General features: G+C 45.6%; 1 protein-coding gene across 6 annotated transcripts in view; it reads right to left on the bottom strand.

Annotated features, from left to right (window-relative positions):
• The window catches only part of LOC135556674 (transcription factor SOX-6-like), a 186,052-nt gene that overhangs the window by 157,552 nt on the left and 14,106 nt on the right, over positions 1-14,394 (bottom strand). Inside the window, exon 2 of one of the 6 annotated variants that reach the window (XM_064990053.1) lies at positions 665-726. The exons of the other annotated variants lie outside the window; for them this stretch is intronic. The gene's annotated coding sequence lies outside the window, so the exon portion shown is untranslated. The remainder of the gene's footprint in view (positions 1-664; positions 727-14,394) is intronic. 6 annotated transcript variants of the gene reach the window in all.

Raw genomic sequence — 14,394 nt, 5'->3', positions numbered from 1 at the left:
TTCATGTGTTCATGTGTTCATGTGTTCATGTGTTTTCATGTACATGTGTGCATAAGGGCGATGGAGAGAGGCCCAGAACACTGCTATGATAACCTTATTAATTTAGGTCTATAAATTTGCTCAGGAAAACAAAGAATAACAAAGGAAGGCCTTCTCCTCAGAGAATATCCAGCAGATCATTTAGTTACTACCCACTGGACCCCTTCCAGTCTCACTCAGCCACAGCTGGTTGGAGCATTAGGCTGACAGTCAGGATCCACACACACAGACAAACACACACGCACACACAAACACACACAGACACACACCTGCACTCTCATGCACATGTAAGCACAGACATAAGCACACTCATCTCATGCACATACACACAGACAAACCGACACAACCAGTCTCCCCCTACACACACACACACACAAACACACACTCTAGGTCTTGACATGCAAGGGAGAGATGAAGCCGTCCTGGGCCTCCCCTGACAACTGGGATATGGCTGCTACCTGTTTGGCAAGGGTTCCAGCAGCTGTAAAATATTACTGTCCATGTTAGGCAAACGTTCAGGCAGCTATGGATCACACCTGTCTGAGTGAGGATCTGGCAATGGTGAAATGAGAGGGTAGACTAGCTAGCTACATGTTCGGCAAAAGCTCAAGTAGTAAAATTATACCTTTTGTCAAGAGACAGACAGGGACTAGGGAAACACAGCACAGTGGAACAACCAGAAGAAATCTGTGGAGAGAAACACACATGGTGCAACACATGAATACACGCATTCACACACACATCCAGCACACCAAAACATCCATGTGCTGTTTCGTCCCAGTTGTCAATGCCGCTCAGAAAAGGGGAGACAAAGAGACACTGTGAGACAGAGAGCGTCTCGATAACGCTTGCAGCCCATGAGCTTCGACATTGCGAGGTCAATGAGGCGTTGCGATGTCAAGCACAGCTCTACTCAGATAATGTATGTTGCACCGCAAGCTAATCACCTGGTCAATTAAACTAGAATAGAAGTCAATTGATCCATAAATTATGAGCTGGTCAGTGGATCCACTGAGAACTCACTATTTGTGCTACTGGTTGATGTCCCGTTTTCAAAGCCACTCTTTCACTCATTGTGAATGCGACCCCCAATAGCTGGGGTTTCAAGCTACCAGGGTTGTGTTCATTCGGACTGTAGAAACATGCTTTCTTAAAACAGTCTCAGTTTCGGAATGCTTTCTTGGTGCCCACTGAACACAACCAAGATGTGAGTATGGATGAGAATTCCAAGTCAACACTTTAATGAGGGGAACAAGGTAAGGGATGCCTTGCATGACTGAAAAGCTTTGGAGCATGCTGACAAAAGACCTAGTTAACACTAGACTGGCTTAACTGACAACAAGCATTATTGAAGCAGTTGTTAACATAAAATATTGCAGAGGTGAGGGGCAAGTGGCAACACATCAGTCTCAACCTCACCCTCGCTCGGTACACTTAGGTAAGATTACATTATGCTCGCTGCCATTGTTCCCCTGGTCTTCATGACAAAGCCTGTTCCACTCTGCAAATGCTCACCGAACGTTGTAAAAACAAGGGTGAATGTCAGAGAGAGTCATGAATAGGATTTCTCTTCTTTTGTTGGTTCTGGAGAGGTATGCACAAGTACATCACTGTGTGAGAGAGAATAAAGGAGGACCTGTGAGGGAGTCGGTCGAGGAGCCCGACAGTCTTCGCATTAAAAGACCTACCATTTGAAGAAGTGGATTCTTGGCCCCAAACAGAGTTCTGGGAAAACAGACCCCTGACAGACCCCTGACAGACCCTGAAAGGCAGACCTATGAATTCCTACAGACCGTAAATCAGAGTGATAACAATACCAAAAGAGATGCACCTTAACTTGAAACCTTTGAAAGTACGAATACAAAAGTCAGAGGGAGAAAAACACAAAGAAACAGTTCCTGACCTGTGTGATAATATCAGAAGAACCCATAAAGACCACAAAACACAACCAAGGGAACAGATCACAGAGCAGTATCAGACCTCTAAAGATTTGACAGCACTGTATGGAACTGAGGTTATACAGCATCAACCTTAGGTGGACTGTGTCATGGCCCCAACACCTATTTAAACTGTCAGGGCAATTAGCAACCGCCATGCTTTAATTTACAAGGCCAGAGCAGGCCTGTAATTAATTGCTGTGTGCTATAAATGTAAATGAGTCCAGTGGGGAACAGGGGAAACTAAAGTTAATTTTGTGCAAATCTACACATTTTGCCATGGGGTGTAGAGAAAATGGTGCCGTTTTAAAGCAAGTTTGCTGCAATTCTACAAAATGTTCCATGTGTTGGATAGAAGATTTAGCAATTTTATAACAATTTTCCTTTAACTATGGGGTGAAAAGGAAAATGAGCTGTTTTACAGCAAATTTCCTGCAATTCCGATAATTTGACCATGATTACTAAATTTAGATAGCCGGCCGCTAGACCAGTTGCCCATCCCTGGACTAGCTAATTCTCCATTGGGCTTAATCTGCGAGACAGGGAAATTATTTAGTGGGGAACACAAATCCACCATATGATGGAACGCAAGAAAAGGAGGTGTACAGTGTGTTGAGGAGTTGAGACGGGGGAGTTAGAATATTCTTTGAGATGGGAGAGCTAGACTAGTCTTTGAGATGGGAGAGCTAGACTAGTCTTTGAGATGGGGGAGCTAGAATATTCTTTGAGATGGGAGAGCTAGACTATTCTTTGAGATGGGGGAGTTAGAATATTCTTTGAGATGGGGGAGTTAGAATATTCTTTGAGATGGGAGAGCTAGACTAGTCTTTGAGATGGGAGAGTTAGAATATTCTTTGAGATGGGAGAGCTAGACTAGTCTTTGAGATGGGAGAGCTAGACTAATCTTTCTTAAAGCTCTTGAGTGTAGGGGGCAGTATTTTGTTTGGATGAAAAACATACCCAAATGAAACTGCCTATTTCTCAGGCCCAGAATCTAGAATATGCATATAATTGTCAGATTAGGATGGAAAATACTCTAAAGTTTCCAAAACTGTCAAAATATTGTCTGAGCTGTTTTACAGCAAATTTCCTGCAATTCCGATAATTTGACCATGATTACTAAATTTAGATAGCCGGCCGCTAGACCAGTTGCCCATCCCTGGACTAGCTAATTCTCCATTGGGCTTAATCTGCGAGACAGGGAAATTATTTAGTGGGGAACACAAATCCACCATATGATGGAACACAAGAAAAGGAGGTGCTAGACTAGTCTTTGAGATGGGGGAGTTAGAATATTCTTTGAGATGGGAGAGCTAGACTAGTTTTTGAGATGGGGGAGTAAGAATATTCTTTGAGATGGGGGAGTTAGAATATTCTTTGAGATGGGAGAGCTAGACTAGTCTTTGAGATGGGGGAGTTAGAATATTCTTTGAGATGGGAGAGCTAGACTAGTCTTTGAGATGGGGGAGTTAGAATATTCTTTGAGATAGGAGAGCTAGACTAGTTTTTGAGATGGGGGAGGAAGAATATTCTTTGAGATGGGAGAGCTAGACTATTCTTTGAGATGGGAGAGCTAGACTAGTCTTTGAGATGGGAGAGCTAGACTAGTCTTTGAGATGGGGGAGTTAGAATATTCTTTGAGATGGGAGACCTAGACTAGTCTATTAGATGGGAGAGCTAGACTAGTCTTTGAGATGGGGGAGTTAGAATATTCTTTGAGATGGGAGAGCTAGACTAGTCTTTGAGATGGGGGAGTTAGAATATTCTTTGAGATGGGAGAGCTAGACTAGTCTTTGAGATGGGAGAGCTAGACTAGTTTTTGAGATGGGGGAGTAAGAATATTCTTTGAGATGGGAGAGCTAGACTAGTCTTTGAGATGGGGGAGTTAGAATATTATTTGAGATGGGAGAGCTAGACTAGTCTTTGAGATGGGAGAGCTAGACTAGTCTTTGAGATGGGGGAGTTAGAATATTCTTTGAGATGGGAGAGCTAGACTGGTCTTTGAGATGGGGGAGTTAGACTAGTCTTTGAGATGGTGGAGTTAGAATATTCTTTGAGATGGGAGAGCTAGACTAGTCTTTGATATGGAAGAGCTAGACTAGTCTTTGAGATGGGGGAGTTAGAATATTCTTTGAGATGGGAGAGCTAGACTAGTCTTTGAGATGGGGGAGTTAGAATATTCTTTGAGATGGGAGAGCTAGACTAGTCTTTGAGATGGGAGAGCTAGACTAATCTTTCTTAAAGCTCTTGAGTGTAGGGGGCAGTATTTTGTTTGGATGAAAAACATACCCAAATGAAACTGCCTATTTCTCAGGCCCAGAATCTAGAATATGCATATAATTGTCAGATTAGGATGGAAAATACTCTAAAGTTTCCAAAACTGTCAAAATATTGTCTGTGAGTATAACAGTACTGATATTGCAGACGAAAACCTGAGGAAAATCCAACCAGAAAGTGCTGTTTTTCCTGAAAGCTCTCTGTTCCATTGCCTGCCTTCACTCCATTTAAAGGGATATCAACCAGATTCTCTTTCCTATGGCTTCCCTGTGGTGTGAACAGTCTTTAGACATAGTTTCAGGCCTTTATTTTGAAAAATGAGCGAGAAAGATCACATCGCGTCATTGTATGGCTGGGTGCCAGCAGTGTTTTGCATGCGCAACAGCTTGGAGCAGACATTTCTCTCTCTCTCCTATTGAAGAAGCTTTTGTCCCGGTTGAAATATTATTGATTATATATTGTAAAACCAACCTGAGGATTGATTATAAAAAAGTTTGACATGTTTCTACGAACTTTCCGGATACTATTTGGAATTTTCATCTGCAATGTCGTAACCGCTCGAGCCTGTGGATTTCTGAACATAACGAGCCAACCAAATGGAGATATTTGAATGTTGACAAAAATAATCCCGCTAACGGGATGGGTGCATCAAGAGGTTTTAAGTCAGGAAATGTCAGACAAGCGTTTTCACTGTAAAGTTCCTCCTCGCCTTTAGAGTGGGGTGCTGAAGCTGCTTTCTCATATCAGGAAAGGGGTGAGGACTGTACCTTGTGGTGCCCCAGTTTTTGGCATCGCCACAGTCTCTTTACTGTCTCTTTACTGTTTCTACTACCTTTTTCTAAAGACAAGCTTCTAGGGTGCTGACCAATACTTTAATCAAGTGAAATGCAAATTTGGCGGTACGACCCTAAGGAGGTTAAACAGGTTAAGTAGGAATGGTTGTGCTTGAGAGGGTGTGATTAGATAAGAGGCAAACAAAGATATATTGATCCTCAAGGTATCCACTTTGCTAACTTCATCATTCCCACGGATCCTAATATTGTGTGTACGTGAAACACGTGAGTTCTTCACTCTTCTGATTGTCTGTTTGGGGGGGGGGGCTTTCAATTGCCCATGGAAAACTTGCCTGTCAGAAAGGGGGCGTATGTGTGTTGAAGTTGTTCGACACCATCAAAAGCACCCATCATTATTATGTTTCATTTGACCCCACCTCTTATAGAAGTGTGTTACACAATGACATAATAATTTATGGCTGCTCTTTTTCACCAATCTGTCTCACAAAAGGTTGGCACTTAACCCTTTTCTTGTGTGCACCATGAACAAGCAGGCACAGAGCCCATTGTGTGTTGAGAGTGGCGGGAAACACACGTGAAGTTTAACAATGTAGGGTACGAGTTAAGCGAGCAACACTTCAACACAGAGACCTGAGCTGCCACAATAGAGTCTTTATGACATAAGCTTCTTGTCACTGTGGCTCTTTAGAAAAGCAGATGGGATTTTTCCTACAGCATGCATCCAGCAATAACAATTGACATCACAAGCCAGCCTATATTTGCCATATTAAAAAGGGGGACACAGTGTAAGCTCCCTGAGGAGGAGGCTACACTGCACAGCCAGCTGAGGCAGCTAGTTTCCAGTCCTCCAGAAGGGAGGTCCTCACAGAGGGAACCAAGAAGTTGGGAAGCTACAGAAAAGTACTTCTCCTATAGCTACACTTGCTTTTAAATCTTTGTAAGTCCGACAAGCCAGAGCAACCACTCTGTGGTCGAATTGTAGGTGAGTTGGTTAGTGGTTTCTCATGGTGAATGCTAACACAGGGCTAACGTTACTGCGTGTGCTGAAAGGCCTGGTAACACAAGGTTAGCATTAGAGGTGCTAAAAGCACAAGAGTTGGGTCCCATGAAATGCCTGTAATTCTATTCAGATGGGCTGCTGTACACACTGCTACCGTTACAAGGGGGGGGTTTACCCTTTGATACAGTGGACCTCAACTTCCATCAGTCATATCGTATACATGAGGTCACATGCAGTCCAGTAGCAGTCCAGCCCCGTCAGCTGTACTGGTGCCAAAGCCCCTGTTCAATACTCTGTCATCCAGAAACAGTATGCCTCAGCAGCCCAGCAACTAGGATTCCTGCTTCCATGGCTGTACAGTACACTGTACACAAATAAGGCATGTGAGAAACATGTAGGCTACTACTTGTCTCTTGAACTGTGTCCCATCGTTGGATTCATAAAACACAGACTACCATGTTATACACCTAGTCATGCTCAAATGTAGGGTTGTCAATCAAAGTGTACTAGTGCATTTCTATTCTGGGTTTCCCAGCCCCGTCCCTTTCCCCCTGGCCACTCCCCCTCTCAGGCCTCCAAACAAAGCCAGTCTTATTGTGGGCCCCATCCCTTTCCCCTGGCCACTCCCCCTCTCAGGCCTCCAAACAGAGCCAGTCTTATTGTGGGCCCCATCCCTTTCCCCTGGCCACTCCCCCTCCCAGGCCTCCAAACAGAGCCAGTCTATTGTAGGCCCCATCCCTTTCCCCCTGGCCACTCCCCCTCTCAGGCCTCCAAACAGAGCCAGTCTTATTGTGGGCCCCATCCCTTTCCCCTGGCCACTCCCCCTCTCAGGCCTCCAAACAGAGCCAGTCTTATTGTGGGCCCCATCCCTTTCCCCTGGCCACTCCCGCTCCCAGGCCTCCAAACAGAGCCAGTCTATTGTAGGCCCCATCCCTTTCCCCCTGGCCACTCCCCCTCTCAGGCCTCCAAACAGAGCCAGTCTTATTGTGGGCCCCATCCCTTTCCCCTGGCCACTCCCCCTCTCAGGCCTCCAAACAGAGCCAGTCTATTGTAGGCCCCATCCCTTTCCCCCTAGCCACTCCCCATCTCAGGTCTCCAAACAGAGCCAGTCTTACTGTGGGCCCCACCCCTTTCACAAACAGTGCCAGTCTTACTGTGGGCCGCATCCCTTTCCCCATAGCCTCACTCCCCCTCCCAGGCCTCCAAATAGAGCCAGTCTTCCTGTGGGCCCATCCCCCTCCCAGGCCTCCAAACAGAGCTTCTTACTGTGGGCCCATCTCCCTCCCAGGCCTCCAAACAGAGTCAGTCATACTGTGGGCCCATCCCCTTCCCAGGCCTCCAAATAGAACCAGTCATACTGTGGGCCCATCCCCCTCACAGGCCTCCAAACAGAGCCAGTGTTAATATGGGCCCCTCCCAGGCCTCCAAACAGAGCCATTCTTACTGTGGGCCCCTCCCAGGCCTCCAAACAGAGCCATTCTTACTATAGGCCCCTCCCAGGCCTCCAAACATAGCCAGTCTTACTGTGGTCCCAGCTCTCACCACCACCTCATAATGACCACAGTTTGATTAAAGGCCCTTCTCCAAGCTGTAAACCACGGGAACAGCCTGCATTGACAGCTGGCCACCGACCAATGAGCGTCAGCCATAGGGGCATGCTGGGTGGAACCAGCATCCTTCCCCAGGCGTTCTGACCACATACCCGTTTGAGGCCTCACACCCTGAGCGGTGCCGCCCCGCCCCATTAGTAGTGGCCACTGTGCGAGTGGTGAAGTGTGGGCTGGTAAAGCTGAAGGCTGGAGCTTTTCATCCAGGCACCAATGTATGTTGCACAACATCTCGACATGACCGCACATACTATGGCACATATCAATACATATTCCATCTTTGTGGCGAGACCCCACCCACACAAGGCCCTGTCTCTACAAGACCTTGGAATACTTTTGTGTGTGTGTGTGTGTGTGTGTGTGTGTGTGTGTGTGTGTGTGTGTGTGTGTGTGTGTGTGTGTGTGTGTGTGTGTGTGTGTGTGTGTGTGTGTGTGTGTGTGTGTGTGTGTGTGTGTGTGTTTTATGCCAGTGTATCCATCTGTGTGTATTATTCTCTGTGTGGTGTGTCCCAGCTTCAGCAGCCCTTTCAGATGGTCAGAGAGGCTCATGGTAACTGCATGGGAGGCCAAACCACAAACCCTCGCTACAACATTTCAGCACATTTCCCCTTTTCAACCACATCCAGAATAAGACTAACTCTAAATGTACAGTATGTTAATACCACAGAGAACAAATCACAGGATCTTGTAAAAGAGCCATTTGTCAATGGTGCACTGCTCAGGCTGGAGGTTCAAATCCAGCTCTGCCAATAGGATTCGTGGAACACATACATTTAAAAAAGCTCTTAACTCAACATCTAATTCTTGCAAACCATTGTTAACAGTATGTTCTTGAACACAAACGGTATTAACACTAGTAATAACATGATGATAAATAGAAATACCACTTAGACAGCCTTGCAGGTGGTAACCACTGTGGTGTGCAATGATCGAGCCAAAAGCAGCGTTGCTCCCAGCGACTCAAGAGAACTCTCGAGGTGACACACACATGTCCACCTGGAGACGATATGACGCAGACAGACAAACATCAACACCTTCTCACTCTTTGTTGGCCACGTCTGGTGTCAGCCTTTTGACCGTGCGTAGAGCACACAATGAAATGTGTGGGAGTGGAGCCTTACAAAAGCTAGTCTATGTTTTGTTATTTGATATGGTAACTTGTTCACAGCTTTCTTCTTCTACTCTTTTGTTCCAGAAAGAAGGCCATTTTTCTTCGCCTGACACATGGGAAAGGAAGCTTAGCTTCATTATGATTTGTTTTCCATTTTGATCCAAGTCAAGTGTTCATATTTTCCTACTTTCCCTTTCTGCATTCCGTCGGCTGGCGTGCTCGTGGAAGACGGTGTTGGGGAATGTAAGCTTCCTGGTCTGGAGACCATTCATAGCCTGTTTACAACCTGTTCATAGCAGGTTCATGCTGCATGTCTCATTCCTGGAGACCAACCATAGCCTGTTCATAGCATGTTAATAACCTGTTTATAGCCCATTCATGCTGCATCATTCATCTCATCATTCCTGGAGACCATTCATAGCCTGTTCATACCCTACCAGCCATTTCCGGTTGCAGGTCTCATCATTTAGGATTGTTTTGACTGGAAGTTGAAGACGCAAAGCAAAGTTCTCTGAACTAAATCTGCTGCCACCTTCTGTCTTCCAAACAGCTAATGAGGTATTATGACAATCTACTAATTAAGACATTTATGCTGCAGTGGAATAAGAGGGCTTTACTTTCACTGACGGCCAGTCAATATTCAGTCACTACTCAGTCACTACTCAGTCACTACTCAGTCACTACTCGGCCATCTCACTCTGTCAACAATCCAAAAGTCAGCACGCCATTGGCTAAAACCAAGGAGACCAACAAATTCAGCAGTTTTCTTCCAGAGGAATTTTTTCCAGAGCTCTTTGACACATGCCTTTGTCTTTACCTCGCAAGTTAAGATATCAGTGCCTTTGTCTTTACCTCGCAAGTTAAGATATCAGTGCCTTTGTCTTTACCTCGCAAGTTAAGATATCAGTGTCTTTGTCTTTACCTCGCAAGTTAAGATATCAGTGTCTTTGTCTGCACCTCGCAAGTTAAGATATCAGTGTCTTTGTCTTTACCTCGCAAGTTAAGATATCAGTGTCTTTGTCTTTACCTCGCAAGTTAAGATATCAGTGTCTTTGTCTGCACCTCGCAAGTTAAGATATCAGTGTCTTTGTCTTTACCTCGCAAGTTAAGATATCAGTGTCTTTGTCTTTACCTCGCAAGTTAAGATATCAGTGCCTTTGTCTTTACCTCGCAAGTTAAGATATCAGTGTCTTTGTCTGCACCTCGCAAGTTAAGATATCAGTGCCTTTGTCTTTACCTCGCAAGTTAAGATATCAGTGCCTTTGTCTTTACCTCGCAAGTTAAGATATCAGTGTCTTTGTCTGCACCTCGCAAGTTAAGATATCAGTGCCTTTGTCTTTACCTCGCAAGTTAAGATATCAGTGCCTTTGTCTTTACCTCGCAAGTTAAGATATCAGTGCCTTTGTCTGCACCTCGCAAGTTAAGATATCAGTGCCTTTGTCTTTACCTCGCAAGTTAAGATATCAGTGCCTTTGTCTGCACCTCGCAAGTTAAGATATCAGTGCCTTTGTCTTTACCTCGCAAGTTAAGATATCAGTGTCTTTGTCTTTACCTCACAAGTTAAGATATCAGTGTCTTTGTCTTTACCTCGCAAGTTAAGATATCAGTGTCTTTGTCTTTACCTCGCAAGTTAAGACATCAGTGTCTTTGTCTGCACCTCGCAAGTTAAGATATCAGTGTCTTTGTCTTTACCTCGCAAGTTAAGATATCAGTGTCTTTGTCTTTACCTCGCAAGTTAAGATATCAGTGCCTTTGTCTTTACCTCGCAAGTTAAGATATCAGTGCCTTTGTCTGCACCTCGCAAGTTAAGATATCAGTGTCTTTGTCTGCACCTCACAAGTTAAGATATCAGTGTCTTTGTCTGCACCTCGCAAGTTAAGACATCAGTGTCTTTGTCTTTACCTCGCAAGTTAAGATATCAGTGCCTTTGTCTTTACCTCGCAAGTTAAGACATCAGTGTCTTTGTCTGCACCTCGCAAGTTAAGACATCAGTGTCTTTGTCTGCACCTCGCAAGTTAAGATATCAGTGTCTTTGTCTGTACCTCACAAGTTAAGATATCAGTGTCTTTGTCTGCACCTCACAAGTTAAGACATCAGTGTCTTTGTCTTTACCTCGCAAGTTAAGATATCAGTGCCTTTGTCTTTACCTCGCAAGTTAAGATATCAGTGTCTTTGTCTGCACCTCGCAAGTTAAGATATCAGTGCCTTTGTCTTTACCTCGCAAGTTAAGATATCAGTGTCTTTGTCTTTACCTCGCAAGTTAAGACATCAGTGTCTTTGTCTGCACCTCGCAAGTTAAGACATCAGTGTCTTTGTCTGCACCTCGCAAGTTAAGATATCAGTGTCTTTGTCTGTACCTCACAAGTTAAGATATCAGTGTCTTTGTCTGCACCTCACAAGTTAAGACATCAGTGTCTTTGTCTTTACCTCGCAAGTTAAGACATCAGTGTCTTTGTCTTTACCTCGCAAGTTAAGACATCAGTGTCTTTGTCTTTACCTCACAAGTTAAGATATCAGTGTCTTTGTCTTTACCTCGCAAGTTAAGATATCAGTGCCTTTGTCTTTACCTCACAAGTTAAGACATCAGTGTCTTTGTCTGCACCTCACAAGTTAAGACATCAGTGTCTTTGTCTGCACCTCACAAGTTAAGATATCAGTGTCTTTGTCTTTACCTCACAAGTTAAGATATCAGTGCCTTTGTCTTTACCTCACAAGTTAAGATATCAGTGTCTTTGTCTTTACCTCTCAAGTTAAGACATCAGTGTCTTTGTCTTTACCTCACAAGTTAAGATATCAGTGCCTTTGTCTTTACCTCACAAGTTAAGACATCAGTGTCTTTGTCTTTACATCACAAGTTAAGACATCAGTGTCTTTGTCTTTACCTCACAAGTTAAGACATCAGTGTCTTTGTCTTTATCTCTCAAGTTAAGACATCAGTGTCTTTGTCTTTACCTCTCAAGTTAAGACATCAGTGCCTTTGTCTTTACCTCTCAAGTTAAGACATCAGTGCCTTTGTCTTTACCTCTCAAGTTAAGACATCAGTGCCTTTGTCTTTACCTCTCAAGTTAAGACATCAGTCAATGACTGATTGAGAAAAAAGTATGTATTTTCTCTTTTACAATGATTCCGTTTTTGAAAAAAGCCAGAATAAAAATGTACGATGACAGGAGTTCCAGGGGCCTCATTCATAAACTGAGCACACTTACAAAATATACCCCAAAATGTGTGTGCCACAGTTTTCCTGCAAATGTTGACGTGAGCATGTCCTTTCCTGCACACAAACTTTTAAACCATGCGTACGCACACCTTCTAATCTAGTGGATGAATTATTGTATTGTAAGTATTACACTACATACCAATGGGGGCTATGATGACACACGTATTCATAAAATACATAATGCAGCCATTTGCCATTAGTGAGAAGAACTAAAATAAATCGAGGGTGTTATATTTTTTTGATTTAAACTAATTAGACATAATAATTTATTTTATTTTATTTTCATAACCATTGCAGAATATATTCCTTACATTTTCTGGCCGTGATGGGTTCATATTCCTGAAGTACCCATATAACAAATCAGCATGTGTATCTCTCGTTTAATTGGGTCTATGTAAATAGATAGGCTATACATTGACTGTATGTGATCTCATAGGCAGTGTGGTTTATGGCCTACAGACACATTTAACAGGTGAACATCAAGACAGTTGATATTTTGAAGTATGTATGCTACTACTGTGTCTAGCTGTCACACCCTGACCATAGTTTGCTTTGTATGTTTATATGTTTTGTTTGGTCAGGGTGTGATCTGAGTGGGCATTCTATGTTGTGTGTCTAGTTTGTCTGTTTCTGTGTTTGGCCTGATATGGTTCTCAATCAGAGGCAGGTGTTCGTCATTGTCTCTGATTGGGAACCATATTTAGGTAGCCTGTTTGGTGTTGGGTTTTGGTGGTGATTGTTCCTTTTCCTGTCCTTATGTCTGTCGTGTGTTAGTTTGCACCAGTATTAGGCTGTTTCGGTTTTCGTTAAGTTTATTGTGTTTTGTATTGATTCGTGTTTCTTCAGTTTTATTAAACATGGATCGCAATACACACCCCGCATTTTGGTCCGACTCTCTTTCACCTACAGAAAACCGTGACAGAATCACCCACTACAACAGGACAAAGCGGCGTGGTAACGGGCAGCAGCAGGAGCAGCGTAATAAGGACTTCTGGACTTGGGAAGAAATCCTCGACGGGAGCGGACCCTGGGCTAAACCAGGGGAGTGTAGCCGCCCCAAGGTGCAGCTCAAAGAGGAATGGACATGGGAGGACGAACTGGACGGTAAAGGACCCTGGGCACAGCCAGGAGAAAATCGCCGCCCCAAAGAAGAGCTGGAGGCGAAGAAAGCGGAGAGGCGCTGGTATGAGGAGGCAGCACGGCGACGCGGATGGAAGCCTGAGAGTCAGCCCCAAAAACTTCTTGGGGGGGGGCTCACAGGGGGTAGGGCGACGCTAGGTAGGAGACCTACGTCAACTTCCTGTGGTTACCGGGGGGCTAGAGAGACCGGGCAGGCACCATGTTATGCTGTGGTGCGCACGGTGTCCCCAGTGCGGGTGCATAGCCCGGTGCGGTACATTCCAGCTCCGCGTATTGGCCGGGCTAGAGTGAGCGTCGAGCCAAATGCCATGAAGCCGGCTCTACGCATCTGGTCTCCAGTGCGTCTCCTTGGGCCGGCTTACATGGCACCAGCCTTGCGCACGGTGTCCCCGGTTCGCCTGCATAGCCCAGTGCGGGCTATTCCACCTCGCCGCACTGGCAGAGCGACCGTGAGTATTCAACCAGGTAAGGTTGGGCAGGCTCGGTGCTCAAGAGCTCCAGTGCGCCTGCACGGTCCGGTCTACCCAGTACCACCTCCACGCACCAGCCCTCTGGTGGCAGCTCCCCGCACCAGGCTTCCTGTGCGTGTCCTCGGCCCAGTACCACCAGTGCCAGCACCACGCATCAGGCCTACAGTGCGCCTCGCCTCTCCAGCGCTGCCAGAGCCTTCCTCCTCTCCTGCGCTGCCGGAGTCTCCAGCCTGTTTAGCGCTGCCAGAGCCTTCCTCCTCTACAGCGCTGCTGGAGTCTCCTGCCTGTTCAGCGCAGCCTGAGCTGCCAGTCTGCATGGAGCAGCCAGAGCTGCCAGTCTGCATGGAGCAACCAGAGCTGCCAGTCTGCATGGAGCAGCCAGAGCAGAACAGGGCTCCGGGCAGCCGAGCGGAAATGGAAGAAAACTCGCCTCCCTGCGGACCTGGCATCCTTTCACTCCCTCCTCTCTACATTTTCCTCCTCTGTCTCTGCTGCTAAAGCCGCTTTCTACCACTCTAAATTCCAAGCATCTGCCTCTAACCCTAGGAAGCTCTTTGCCACCTTCTCCTCCCTCCTGAATCCTCCTCCCTCCTGAATCCTCCTCCCCCTCCCCCCCCTCCTCCCTCTCTGCAGATGACTTCGTCAACCATTTTGAAAAGAAGGTCGACGACATCCGATCCTCGTTTGCTAAGTCAAACGACACCGCTGGTTCTGCTCACACTGCCCAACCCTGTGCTCTGACCTCTTTCTCCCTCTCTCTCCAGATGAAATCTCGCTTCTTGTGACGGCCGGCCGCCCAACA

The sequence above is a fragment of the Oncorhynchus masou genome, chromosome 15 (assembly GCF_036934945.1).
Source record: "Oncorhynchus masou masou isolate Uvic2021 chromosome 15, UVic_Omas_1.1, whole genome shotgun sequence".
NCBI classification, from domain to species: domain Eukaryota; kingdom Metazoa; phylum Chordata; class Actinopteri; order Salmoniformes; family Salmonidae; genus Oncorhynchus; species Oncorhynchus masou.
Note: the sequence above shows the minus strand (reverse complement) of the source record. Positions and strands in the feature narration are given on the sequence as shown.